The sequence below is a fragment of the Dermacentor variabilis genome, chromosome 9 (assembly GCF_050947875.1).
Source record: "Dermacentor variabilis isolate Ectoservices chromosome 9, ASM5094787v1, whole genome shotgun sequence".
NCBI lineage: Eukaryota > Metazoa > Arthropoda > Arachnida > Ixodida > Ixodidae > Dermacentor > Dermacentor variabilis.
In genome coordinates, this window is record NC_134576.1 from 36,134,883 (window position 1) to 36,147,479 (window position 12,597).

Sequence of the window (12,597 nt, forward strand, 5' to 3'; positions counted from 1 at the left end):
ATACGTGTTGTGTGCCGCAAACAGTTAGTGTCCCTCTCATGAAACAGGAAAAAAAAATGAAAGAAAGTGAGAGCGCACTTATTAATATGCCATTGGGAGTGAAAATAACGTATTTTTTATACCACCGGGACACTGCATCTTTCGCCATTCTTCCACAGCTGATATTTTCTTTCGTTATGGAAGATTGTACCAATTTTTATGCCAAATGTTATACACAAATATGTGGCAGTACGCTGCGCTTTGCAATAAATACATTGCCGCAATATATCTATACAAATGAGAATGCTTCTTGTGAAAGAAAGCTAGCAATATTTTTGACACAGATGCCATCTTTCTTGCACATTTGCACGTGCTATCAGCGCTGTGAAGGCTGTACTCATCTGTCACTGTATATATTCAGTACATGTTCCTTCTGCGCTAGTGTAGTATTATACTCCTCAGTCACGAAATCAGTAAAACTTTTGTCAAGTGTTTCATTTAGATATTACAGGTCGTGGTGGGATAGTGGCTCTGGCACTGCGCTGCATAGCCCGAGCGCGTGGAATTGAACCCCGGCCACGGCGGCTGCCTTTCGCCCGACGAGAAATGCAAAAATGCGCGTGTAGCATGCATTTGGGAGCACGCTAAAGAACACCAGGAGGTTAAAATTAATGCAGAGTCTTCAACTACCGCTTGCTTAATAATCATATCATGGTTAAGGCACGTGACGTCCCCGAATTCGCCCACTGTTTAATTATTTTATATTATTAGAGTTGCTGTTCTTTACAAACACGATTCCCAATTCACAAGCCGTATGCGTCAAAATTCACATATGCAGGTCGATAAAATGTTCGAGGCCTTCTGACATATTGCCACGTAGCAGTGACGGTGAATAATGCAGCGATAAAACTGCGAATGACGGAGCTAACTTTTTGCTAGGCGAACTTGCGCCCATAAAAGCAAGTAGCACTCAAAGCATAGCAATAGCGGCGAACACGGTCGGCGATCGTCGAAAATCTGATCAGCAGGTCAAACGCGTTAGAGTAAGCGCTGGTGCCCACGGGTCTTCCAGAAAGTTCTACACCATTCGCGTCGCGCATACGTGCAATCAGACTAAACGTGGTTCGGTGACAACACACAGCTCATAGAACCATCGATAACATTCCAGAAACTTACGATAGGCGCGTCCTGCGCTGAGCGATAACATTTGTTAGACGATGAAACGTGGTCAGCCGATAAACAAATACGCGTGTCGATACTCGACGCGAGCCACTCTTAAACAAGTGACGTCGCGATGCTACAAAAAAGGAGAGCAAGAAAAAGTGAACTCATTCAACAATAAGTAATGAAACATCAAAGATAAAGTACAAAGCAGCGAAGTCCAAGGAAAGTCCAAAGGCGGTGACTGCCTGGACGTCGAGAAACATGTCGAGGTCGGTGGCTCTTTGTATTGCGTTGCAGTTAGGTCTTGGTGTCGGATCACGGCTGCGTCGTGCTGATCTGAAGCTAGAACATCGATTCATCAGGTCGTCTTTCGTCTGCGTATTCTTGACTTTCTGGATTCGTCGGCATGGTGTATTCTCGTTGATACGTCGTCGAAAGAGTCTGTACGGTGTCTTCGTCGGCGGCGGAGGATCTTTGTCTGTTCGAAGAACAGCAACCGCACCTCTATAGGTTGCTGCTTTCAGTCTTCCGCATATGGGCTGACAGACCATCCTCGGGCTGGGCCAGTGTGCTGTCGCCATTGCGGAGACAGGTAGCGGCGTGGTGGTGGTGAACGGTATAGTCGTCGAGTGCTCCATTGATTGGCGGCGAGGTAGTCGGCGAAATAACGTGGGCGTTCACCTTCCTGCGGACGCGATGCGTTGACGGCAAAGCCTCGCAGTCGCATTTCGCGGTATGGGCACCGGTGGTAGACGTGGCCGCTTCTTTGTAGTGATTGCAAAGAGGACGGTGGTCGGGGGCGTGCCAAACGTCAGTCTTCTTTGGAATGCTGCGTGAGGCGATGAATTGGCGTGCTGGTGACGTTGGTGATGGACGACGAAACTGTGCAGTTACCGGGCCCTGCCGGGCACTGCCGTGGGCACGGAGGGGTAATGTGACGGCGGGCTACGGCGGCGTACGTCATCGCTTGCAGCTGAGCGACTACAAGTGAATGTTGGAGCTGCTCACGTATGACGCCGGCAACGGAGATCACTTGAGGCTATGATGAAGGAAACAACTTCTGAAGCTCCACCCGCACCACCGGTCTGATCGTATCACGCAGGTCGTCGGTGGTCAGTGATTGAACTCCAGCGTAGTTTGTTGAGTTCTTGCTACGGTTCAATTGTCGGTTTCACATTTGCAGTGTTTTCTCGATGTTGGTTTACTCGCGAAAAAAACTTTTCGACGGCCTTCGGTGAGCTTCGTGTCCTTCCGCCGAAAAGTTCTTGCTTTACACCCCGCATGAGTAGGCGGACTTTCTTCTCCTCGGACATTTCCGGGTCAGCGTGCCGGAATAAACAGCTCATTTCTTCCGTGAAGATGACAACGTTCTCGTTAGGTCGCTGCACTCGGGCTTTCAATAGAACTTGGGCCCTTTATTTTCGGACGATGCTCGTGAAGTCCTCAGGAAGTTACTGCGGAACCGGTCCCACGTTGTAAGGGTGGACTCTCAATTCTCGAACCGTGTCCTCGTGGCATCTTCCAAACTACACGTGGTGCAGCTTATCCTCAGAAGTCCAGTTATTGAAGACCGAGATCCCTTCGAAAGTCTCGAGCGAGGTTTCCGGATTCTCCGACGAATCTCCACAGAAGGAAGGTGGCTGCTTCAGCTATTAAAGCATGATGGGGGACGATGGCGCTGCTGTTGGGGTCGCTGCCTTGGTAACAATCTTCCTGTTCGCCTCAGGCAAACGTCCCTGTTCTGAGGGCAGTCCTTGCAGCCTGCGGCTAGCTCGCTGGTTCTTGGTGATGGCGGTGTTGTCTTCGTGATTCGGGCTTGGATCACGGCATTGCGGGAGCGTTCGGTACATGAAAACACTAGCACCTCCACCAGATGTCACGTAGTAGTGACAGTGAATGCGTAATACAGCGGTAAAATTGTGAATGCGGGAATTAACTTTTTATTTGGTGGACTTGTGCACAGAAAAGCAAGTTACAATATGAAAAGTCCCTTGTTATCATCACGGATAACGAAAAACAAATCTGATTATTTGTCGAACATGGTAGTGAAGCTGTTGAAGCAAATTTGGCGTTAAACTGTCCCAACCTATGGCATATATAACGGTCTTTCCGGTCGGCGGTGTGTAGGACTTACGTAATTTTGTGAATTTTGTCACTGCAACCATGGTGCAAGGAAAAGTAAGTTGTTTTGCTATACGTAAAGTTAAAATAAATAAATAAATAAATAAATAAATAAATAATCCTTTTTTAACATACGAGTGTTGTAATATGTTGAAATTATGTAATACCCTGAAAGGGCTCCTTAAGGGACAATAAATGATGATGATGATGATGATGATGATGATGATGATGATATTGTTACGCGGACACACAGTAGGAAAACTATTTTCAGCGTGTATGTACAAAGGGTAGCAAGCACCGAGCAACATGGAAGCCTGCCAACATCAAGCAATACACGTCGTCATCCTCAGATTAGTCAGAGTGCCATACGTTCCATTAACTCTTAGTCCCCACATCATCCCCTTGGGACAGCACACAGCATGACCCTCGGCAACAGAAGTACCGGCCCGGCACAAGTACGCGCCCAGAGCAGAGGAGAGGTGGTAACGCTTGAGTATCGAAAAATGGACGACGTCTGTGGACATCGGAACAGGAGATCTAGTGGGACTGTCGGACATAATCTCGTACGTGACGTCAGTCACTTGTCCAAAGACGCAGTATGGGCCCGTGTAGCGAGAAAGGAGCTTTCAGAAAGGCCAAGACGTCTCGAGGGGATCCATAGTAGCATGAGGGCACCTGGAGGAAAACGTTCGTTGCGGTGTCGCTGGTCGTAATGGCGCTTGTGATTGTGTGAGAACCAGTATGTCAACTACGGGTTATATTCCGCACATAATCAGCCCATGTAATGGCGTCGCGTGCATACACTAGTTGAGGTTGCAGGGGAAGCAAGAAATGTGTACTACGGTAAAATTGGTTCACGTCCGAATAAAAGGTAAAAGACAGAGTATCCAGCAGTGTCGTCGCAGGAGGAATTATGTAGGAACGTCACGTATGTCACTGCAAGTTCCCAATCAGGGTGCTCAGCCGAAACGTACTTTGAAAGCATGTCTGTTGAAGTCCGATTCAAGCGCTCGGTGAGCCCGTTCGTCAGAGGATGGTATGACGTGATGATCTCAACCTGCGTGGAGGACGTAAGAAGGACTCAGGCGGGACGTCGATGGGTTGAAGATACCCAGCAAGCTGCGTAGACGGTTTCTTTCACCGTTGACAGAGCACGCAGGCGCTGACATAACGCCGCACTGAGCGGGCGAGGCCAGGCAAATACAAGCGACGGCGCAGACGGTAACGCTTGCGAGTGACACCAAGGTGACCATCGGTCAGGGCGTCGTGAAGCTCACGAAGAACTGTGGAGGTGTGATCGTATAACTAGGAGAAGATCGCGACCGTCAGGGTGCACGTTACGCCGATATAAGGCACCATCCTTCATGGTAGACATGCGCACAGAGGCGACGCTGTGAATGGATTCCAGATGCTCGATTATTTATCTTAAGGAGGCATCCCGACGCTGTTCGCCAGCGATGTTAAGCAACTGGCTCATGGAACAGATGCAGCAGAGGGATTCAGTGCGCGAAGAGTTACAGTGGGCGGCAGAGTAGCGGATCAAACAATCCGCATCTTTGTGTCTTGTATACGACCGTGTAGGTGTACTCTCGCAGGCTCAGTGCCCATCGTGCGAGTCTGCCTGTAGGATCTCTCAAAGAGGCGATCCAACAGAGGACACTACTGAGAACAGTCGGCCAAATATATAAGGGCGAAAGTCTGCACTTATGCTCTGTGATTCAATAATTTCGTGCCGATGTTGACAGCAGCCTGCTGGCATAAGTGATGACGCGGTTGGCTCCGCGATGACATTTGGCCAAGACAGTGCCTATTCCGTAACCAGTCGCGTCAGTGCAGACTTCGGTTTTGGCTGATGAGTCGAAGTGGACCAAAATGAAGAGTGCTCGTTGTGAAGAGTGCGGTTAGCACGGAGAAAGCCGCGGCTAGTTCAGAACTCCAGGTAACAGAATCGTCTTGCTTGAAAAGATCTGCGCGTGGTTTCGCAATCACTGCAATTTTTTTTTTCGAACAGACGAAAATAACAACAGAGCGCACAAAGCTGCGAATATCTTTGGCGGACTTGGGCACAGGCAAGTCTTTCACGCTCAAATATTCTCCCGGTCAGGTTGTGCTCGGGAGAGTCAGGTGCGTCGGCTTTTACACCCGACTCTTCGAAGGTTCCAGTGTAATCGCTGGTGACACGGGGCTTCCAAAAAGTACTGCACAATTCGCATCGCGCATGCAATCAGATTACAGAACAATCGCAAACCAAGGCAACGGAAACAAGTGCGAACGAGACCAAACCAAGCAAACGAAACCAGCGCGAGCCAGGGCTGACGCGAGCAGACGATGGCACGAAACGAGCAGTACGGCTGAGACCAGTTACCAGTACGCATCGAGCGGTTCGGTGGGTCAACATGACACCAGTTTCCCGCGCGCACGTCACTGAAGGGGCCCCCTCTCATTGGTCTCAGCGTTCAGTGTTTCATCTTTCGCCGTGCTCGTTCACTCGGTTACGCCGCCGGCGCCACCGATGCCGATGCTGACGCTCGCCGTAGAAAGGGGCGCCCGAGAGCTGCGCTCTAAAAATTACTGGGCATGCACATTTTGGTGGCTGATAGCCCAGTGGCAAGAACAATTTCAGGACTATCGAAAATGTGTTGCTATAACGGTCGTAAGCCAAAACAGCACACACTTCTAACAGAGGACGGCGTCCTTCACACGGAAGGCAAGATATATAAATTGTTCCTGGAAATAGATCTTACACGTCCACCAGCGCTCGTCCAGTCTACATGTCTCTTTCATTATGAATGTTTGCTAGGTCCTTGCTGCAAACATGAGTGCGTAACCCTGCATGCCCGTTTTTTGCAGGCAAGATTTACTTAGCCGCGGAACGCAAAATAGAAGAGGGGACGTTTAGATGTAGTGCTCAGCGCTCAGGTATTCTCTTCCACTCTGCTTCTCGTCTAGCTACTGAAGTTGAATGAAATTATGACACCTAGCGCACCGGCAAAGATATTGCTTGTTGTCCGACCAACTTCAGAGTGTGCAGAAGAGAACATTTGCCGAAGGCATCAAAATACCCTGGTTCTAAATGCACAGAGCTTTTCGTTCGTAACTGCTGTTTTTCATTGGTTGATCACCTTCGATAATAATGTGTCCTTGATCACCTTCGCTAATAATATGTCCTGCATCGCTATTGACTGGCACGAATCCTTTTAGCGTAAGGACTCTTTGTGAATACGGGCACTGATGTCTTATAACGCATGGAAACTTCAAAATACATCATGAAAGGCAGTAAGACGTCTATGCAGTGGTACGGCAGCAAAGTTACCAGAACATCAGAACAAGGAGTCTCATCCTCGCTGTCGGATGTTTTATTCTACACTGATAAATGTAAGGCCCTGCCCAGGGAGATTTGAAAACACGCAGCTGAGCTCGATTCAGAGAGGACACGTTCACTTACATGGCGCTAGGTGTGTATGATGCACCCAACTGTTTGCTTCCATTCCTTACGGAAACATTAAAGAGGAACACTGAATCACTTATGACTGACAGAGTATTGTTTAGAGGCTGTTTTGCTTAGCTTCGTGGTACAGCTAGAAGATACTACGAAGGCACAAGTTCATGGTTTTCGCCCCAGAGCCTCAGCACCACTACGTCAGTGTTACGTCACGAATCCTCCTAATTGTCCCCTTGTGGCAAAGTATAGAAATTTTTTCGAAGCTTTGCCCGTTCAGTATTTGAATCTTTTAGGGCACGACGTTGTCAGTAATTAACGAGGTTCGTGCAGACGTTGATAAAAAATATGGCGCAATGGGGAGCTGGTGCGCGAACATCATCTAGCGTCGTCTCATTTTTTTCTTACTAGGCCTCCTGTGATGGTAATAGCTGATGTTTCGGTATAGCAGAAGGATGAATAAGTAATTTAGCAGAAATTAGTTTTCTCATACGGGTGTCTTTTTAACTCCCGCGCTCAGGAAACAATGTCTTCTTGTGCAAGTATGCTAAGTTGAGATTCAGCACCACTGGGAAAAGACGAGAGCATGAGTTTTATTGTTTCAGTTATGTAAAAAGCATAATAACTTGACGTAATTCTTTCAAGGGGAAAGGCGAGGAGGAGATTTGCACCACCAAAAGAGCCGCATGGAGCCATGCGCTGGAGACTACAGCACTCCCTTCACGACGCAATGCTTTGCCGAGAATATGGTTATGCCGTGTGATACATCCAAGTCGAGCGTCGTGGTTTGCGCAGTTCAGTCATACTGATGTATTGCACATGTCGATGTGAAATGACCTTCTAACATCTGAAGAGTCTCAGGAGAGTAACAGGTTGGCGTACATAAACGCGGCATGAAAAAAATTCGTTATCAAAAAAAAGCTTAAAAATAATAAAAAATCAATGTAGGTGTCCTCACCAATAAGCATACCTTAGCGTCGTTGTCGCAGAAAATAACTGGCACATAATATTTTTTTCTAGTGCCAATATGCGCCATTCTCAGTGCTAAGCAAAGTAGGCGTCTCTACGTGCCAGCTACATCGCGATTAAATATCAATCATTTCAGCCGTACGGGGACCTCTTCCTTACAGATTACCGATGGCAATGCGCTGTACTCTCGAAAGTGCCGAAGGGAGTGAAGATTATTTCTGCGCTGGCTGGCTTAACGCAACTCGCGTATATTACGTGAACACACATATGCCTCCATATATAGAGTACTTATGTTCGACTTTAGGAGGATGGCTTACCTCAGGAGCTGCTATATCAATATTAGAGAACGTGGAAACCCCTGTGCTAGTATTCAAGATGCTTTATAGTTATCGACTATTGTTTATAGAGGTTCTAAAAGAAAGACATCCCCTTCAGTGTATTGCGCATTAAAATAGCCCGAATGAAATAAATTGGTTTCCGAGTGCTATTTTACCCTGTACGTGTACATACGGTTAGAAGGCCATATCGGAGATTGCAAATGTACTTGAAGTCCACAGACAGCTACTGAATTAATAAATTTATTTTTACGAGGCCATCCACAGCAGCTAGAGGCCCTGCATTAGATAATGTACTCGCTACCATGGAACACCGACGGCAAGAGGAACATTTTAATAAGGCAATCAGATTCAGTTAGAAAAAAATTAAGAATGTCAAGATACGTCCGGAAACTCAAGCATAACTTCATAACTCTGCAATTCAGGATGAAAAGTACCATCATAATTGTGTAGGCTGCAGCAGATGCGACATCTAAGCAGTACAAAGTTGATGTAATTTGCGTGGTTCTGCAATTTACCGTTAATTAGTGAGTAGCACGTTCGAAAAAAAAATCATGCTAATATTTTGAAAATTTCACGCATGTCGTAAACTCGCTTGCGATCTTTTTTCTCGTTTCTGAAGTAGCGGATTTGAAACCTTTTCATATGAATTGTCTTTATTCCTACTGACTTTCGGCAATTTGTTGTCATAACTATGAGGCCGTAACTGCAATTTTGCATGCTAAAGTAGGTGGAATCCAGCTCGTTTTTCTACGTGCCAAACATTTCATTGGAATTGGTCAAGTAGTTCTCTAATAATAACATTCATGTGTTTTGGACATATCTGGCGAGCAATATCAGAATGGACACTGGGGTAAAGCTTCCTCTCAAAGCGTAAGTGATGCTCAATCCGTTATTTCTAATAGATCATTCCACGAATGCACCTAAACTTTTCGTGTTTCTTGCTGGCACTTCAAGTTTGCCCAGGTATCCGGATACGACGTGAATGTTTTAAGAGGAAGATCAGAACTATGCTCCTATCGGAATGCATGGGAACGGAGAAGCCAAGTTTCTGGGCCACCGCTGCACTAGACTTGATACAAGTATGTTCATTTAAAAGAAAAAGTTAGAATCCAGTTAATGTATTGTGCGCATTTTTAATTTAAACCATTAATTTTTAATGAATAGTCTTTATTGAAAAATAAAGAAAAACGATACTATCAAGTTGGAACCACCGCAAGGGGGCCAACTCAGCGGACTTGTTCCACATGAGCTCCCGATTCAACGTGTACTTCCTGCGGACTGCAACCTGGAAGCGCCAGAACGTCTGCATCATTCGACGCAGCTCGAAAAGCGGCATTCAGAGAGACCATCCGCAGCGCTGTGAGTTCATTTTTCACGGATTCGCACGCTTTGACAGCAGCAAGGCGGCGGCCGCCAAGCTAAGCCTACGGAGGATTGCCAAGCTTTGCTCGCCGAGGCCACGCGCCTCGCGCCTCGGCCACGAGCCGCCTGCCCGTGCCCGAGCTTTGAGACCGAGCTTTTCGCCTCGTGAACCATCTGCCCGCCGCGTACTGGCCCTTTGAAGGCGGGGCACGCTTCATTTCTTGCTCAATATGGAGTATCAAGTGGCAGGGGAGGATATCTCCCCGGGAGAGGTTACCCAAGATGAAGGCTGGCAGTCTACGGGGGCCAGAAGGGTTAGCGCCAAAACGCGCACGGCTGACACTAATGCGTCATAGCCCTAGCCGGGAGCGCGCCGTGGATAATCGGGTGGTGCTGCGCTAAAATCCAAAGTCATACGAGCAGTACGAATGCCCTCACTTCCTCGAGACGATATCAAGATTGTGATCAGGCCGCGAGGTGGACTCAATATCTCCAAGATTCGTGTTGTTACGGTGGCTGACGCAATACTCGCCGCCGCTGGCATCAGTCAGGAAGATCTATGCCAAGATATTCTATGCCCGAATCTACAACAAAATATTATAGTTGCCAGTACTCCCAAGCGCGAGAATGCGAACCGCTACGTCCGGATGAGGTAGATGCTCATCTGGGGCAAGGTATATGAGCTCAGTGCCTACGAGACGGCCCCTTACTCCACGTGCAAGGGAGTGATCCGCAACATCCCTCTTCAAGACGGCCCTGACGTCATCGATGCCAAGATTGTCAACGCCAATAATCCACTTGCCTTGGCAGCGAAGAGAATAGCTCAAACCGGCACGGTCATCGTCGCATTCGACGGGCATCGTGTACCGAACTTTGTCAGGTATGGACCGTTACTCATGCAGTGCTCACTCTACCGCAAGCAAATCGACATGTGCTATACGTGCGGCCGCCTCGGTCATCGCGCCGACGTGTGTCCTAATCCAGGTGACGCTATTTGCCGTGGCTGTGGTGCCCCAAAGTCCCGATGTGCAGCATCAGTGTACCCCCAAGTGTAAACTCTGTGGTGGCCAGCATCTCACGGCTAACAAGGACTGTGCTCAAAGGTTCAAGATCCCATACATCGTGCCTCGTCGTCGCAGTGAGCGCGCCAAGATGGCCGGTGCCGCTTCACCGTCCGCTCAGCTGCACTCGGACACTGCGGAACTCATCCAGGCTTCGCCACTCCGGGTGCTCAGCGCAGAGGACGCTCCCGTTCCAGGGGCCGCTCGAGAGTCCGTTCCGTATCCAGGGCCCACTCCGCCTCCAGGGCACGTTCCGGCTCCCGCCATGGGTCCAGAGAACGGGCATGTTCGCGGGGACGCTCCGGCTCTCGGCCTCGCTCCAGCTCCAGGCCGAGGCGCGGCACATCGAGGCGGACCAGGTCCCGCTCCCACACGCCCACCGCCCTTAGAAGAAAGTTCACGCTCTCCTGGGCCGACGGTCCAAGAGGTGACGACTCGCCTCGCGATTCGCACCACGCACATGAGCTCGAGGAGTTGCGACGAGTTAACGAGCAGTTGAGGAAAGAAAACGCGCAGGTTAAACAAGAAATGCGCAGGCTAGCTGCGGAGATGGGGGAGATTAGGAAGCTCGCGCTTTCACCCTCCTCGCCGCAACCCGCTTTGGCCCCGGTCGCCATGGATATGTCCGAGACATCCCACGCGGCGCGCCCGTCGAGCGGTAGAGAACAGAGAGGAAGGCGAGACTATAAAATTGCTCTCAGAACTCAAGAATGCCTTCGCAGCATACAGGCTAGCTTAGCAAAGGTCCAGAAATCTATAGCGCATCCAAAAAATGGGCTTAGGTGCACTCAGTGAACGGATAAGCAAACTAGAGGACGTCGATGCCAGGAGAGAACCCAGCCCCGCTCCTTCGCAGGTCGCAGCACGACGTCATGTACTAGCACCACCGGCGGAGGGCGCGATTCTCAGGGCCGTTCAAGCCTCCTCTCAGCCTAGCCATGGATAGTGCGGACGAGAACTTTAGTATCTGGCAATGGAACTGCGGAGGGTTTCCCAACAAGAAGCCGCTTCTGCAGCAATATTTAAGAACTCTCACGGTTAAGCCCCAAATCATCGCTATTCAGGAAGTTGTAACTAGTACTCCTATCAAACTCGCAGGTTATCTGGTAGCATCCTCACATTCAGGAGGTAGGGGAGTTGCTACCCTTGTCAACAAAAGGTACAATTGCCTCTCTTGCGACCTCGGCGCAGTTGGTGATGGCATCGAGTACGTCATGACTGAAATCCTCATGAACCCACCCAGAAAGGGCCTCAGAAGAAACAGCCTCTTTATCCTCAACGTATACTGCAGCGCCACCTACCGCAGGGCGAGGGCGAACTCTCTCCTCAAGAGGGCCGTCAGCCTGGCCGGTGGGCATCCCCTTGTAGTCGTCGGGGACTTCAACGCCCCACATAGGGTGTGGGGGTACACCCATGACACGCCCAAGGGACGCGAACTGTGGCAGACTGCGATGGAAGTGGACTTGACCCTTATCACCGATAAGGATTTCCCCACTAGGAGAGGCAACTCCGCATGCCGGGACACTACCCCAGACCTCCCTTTTGTCAAGAACGTAGGGGAGATCAAGTGGGTAAACAAGGCTCTAGACCTCGGAAGTGACCACTACGTCATCGAAGTCTCCCTCCCGATTGCCCGCTATAAGACGAGGAAATTTAAGTTGATCGACTGGGACGTTTTCCGCAAGATCAGAGCCGAGCGCGCACCGATGGCCGGGACAGATATTGAAGGTTGCTGCAAAGGGATCAGGGATAACGCCGCGGCGGCAACCAAGGAGGTCGTCACTGAGCTCGACGTTGAAAAGATGGATAGCAGGTTGGCGCACCTGCTGGAAGCCAAGCAAGCCCTCCTCACGAGATGGAAGGGGCAGAAGCATAACGGGAGGCTCCGCAAGAAGGTTTCGGAGGTTAACAGGGAGATCGAACATCACTGCAAGAACCTGTGTAACCAACAATGGGATGAGCTCTGCGAATCCGTCGAGGGTCAGCTCAGATCAGGCAAGAGCTGGGGTCTGCTCAAACACTTTCTCGATGAGGGCAGCACCAGATCCAGCCAGAGACGACCCCTCGCACGAGCCATCCACCTCGCTACGGACTCTACCCCAGATGACTTGACTGTCGACAGGCTCATAGACATGTACCTGCCGGTCGCGGATAGCTCTGCCCC

The 12,597-nt window shown here is 49.5% G+C and overlaps 1 protein-coding gene across 2 annotated transcripts in view; it reads right to left on the minus strand.

Moving 5' to 3' along the window:
* The window catches only part of LOC142592606 (putative protein kinase C delta type homolog), a 556,922-nt gene that overhangs the window by 513,391 nt on the left and 30,934 nt on the right, over positions 1 to 12,597 (minus strand). The gene's annotated exons all lie outside the window — the stretch shown is intronic.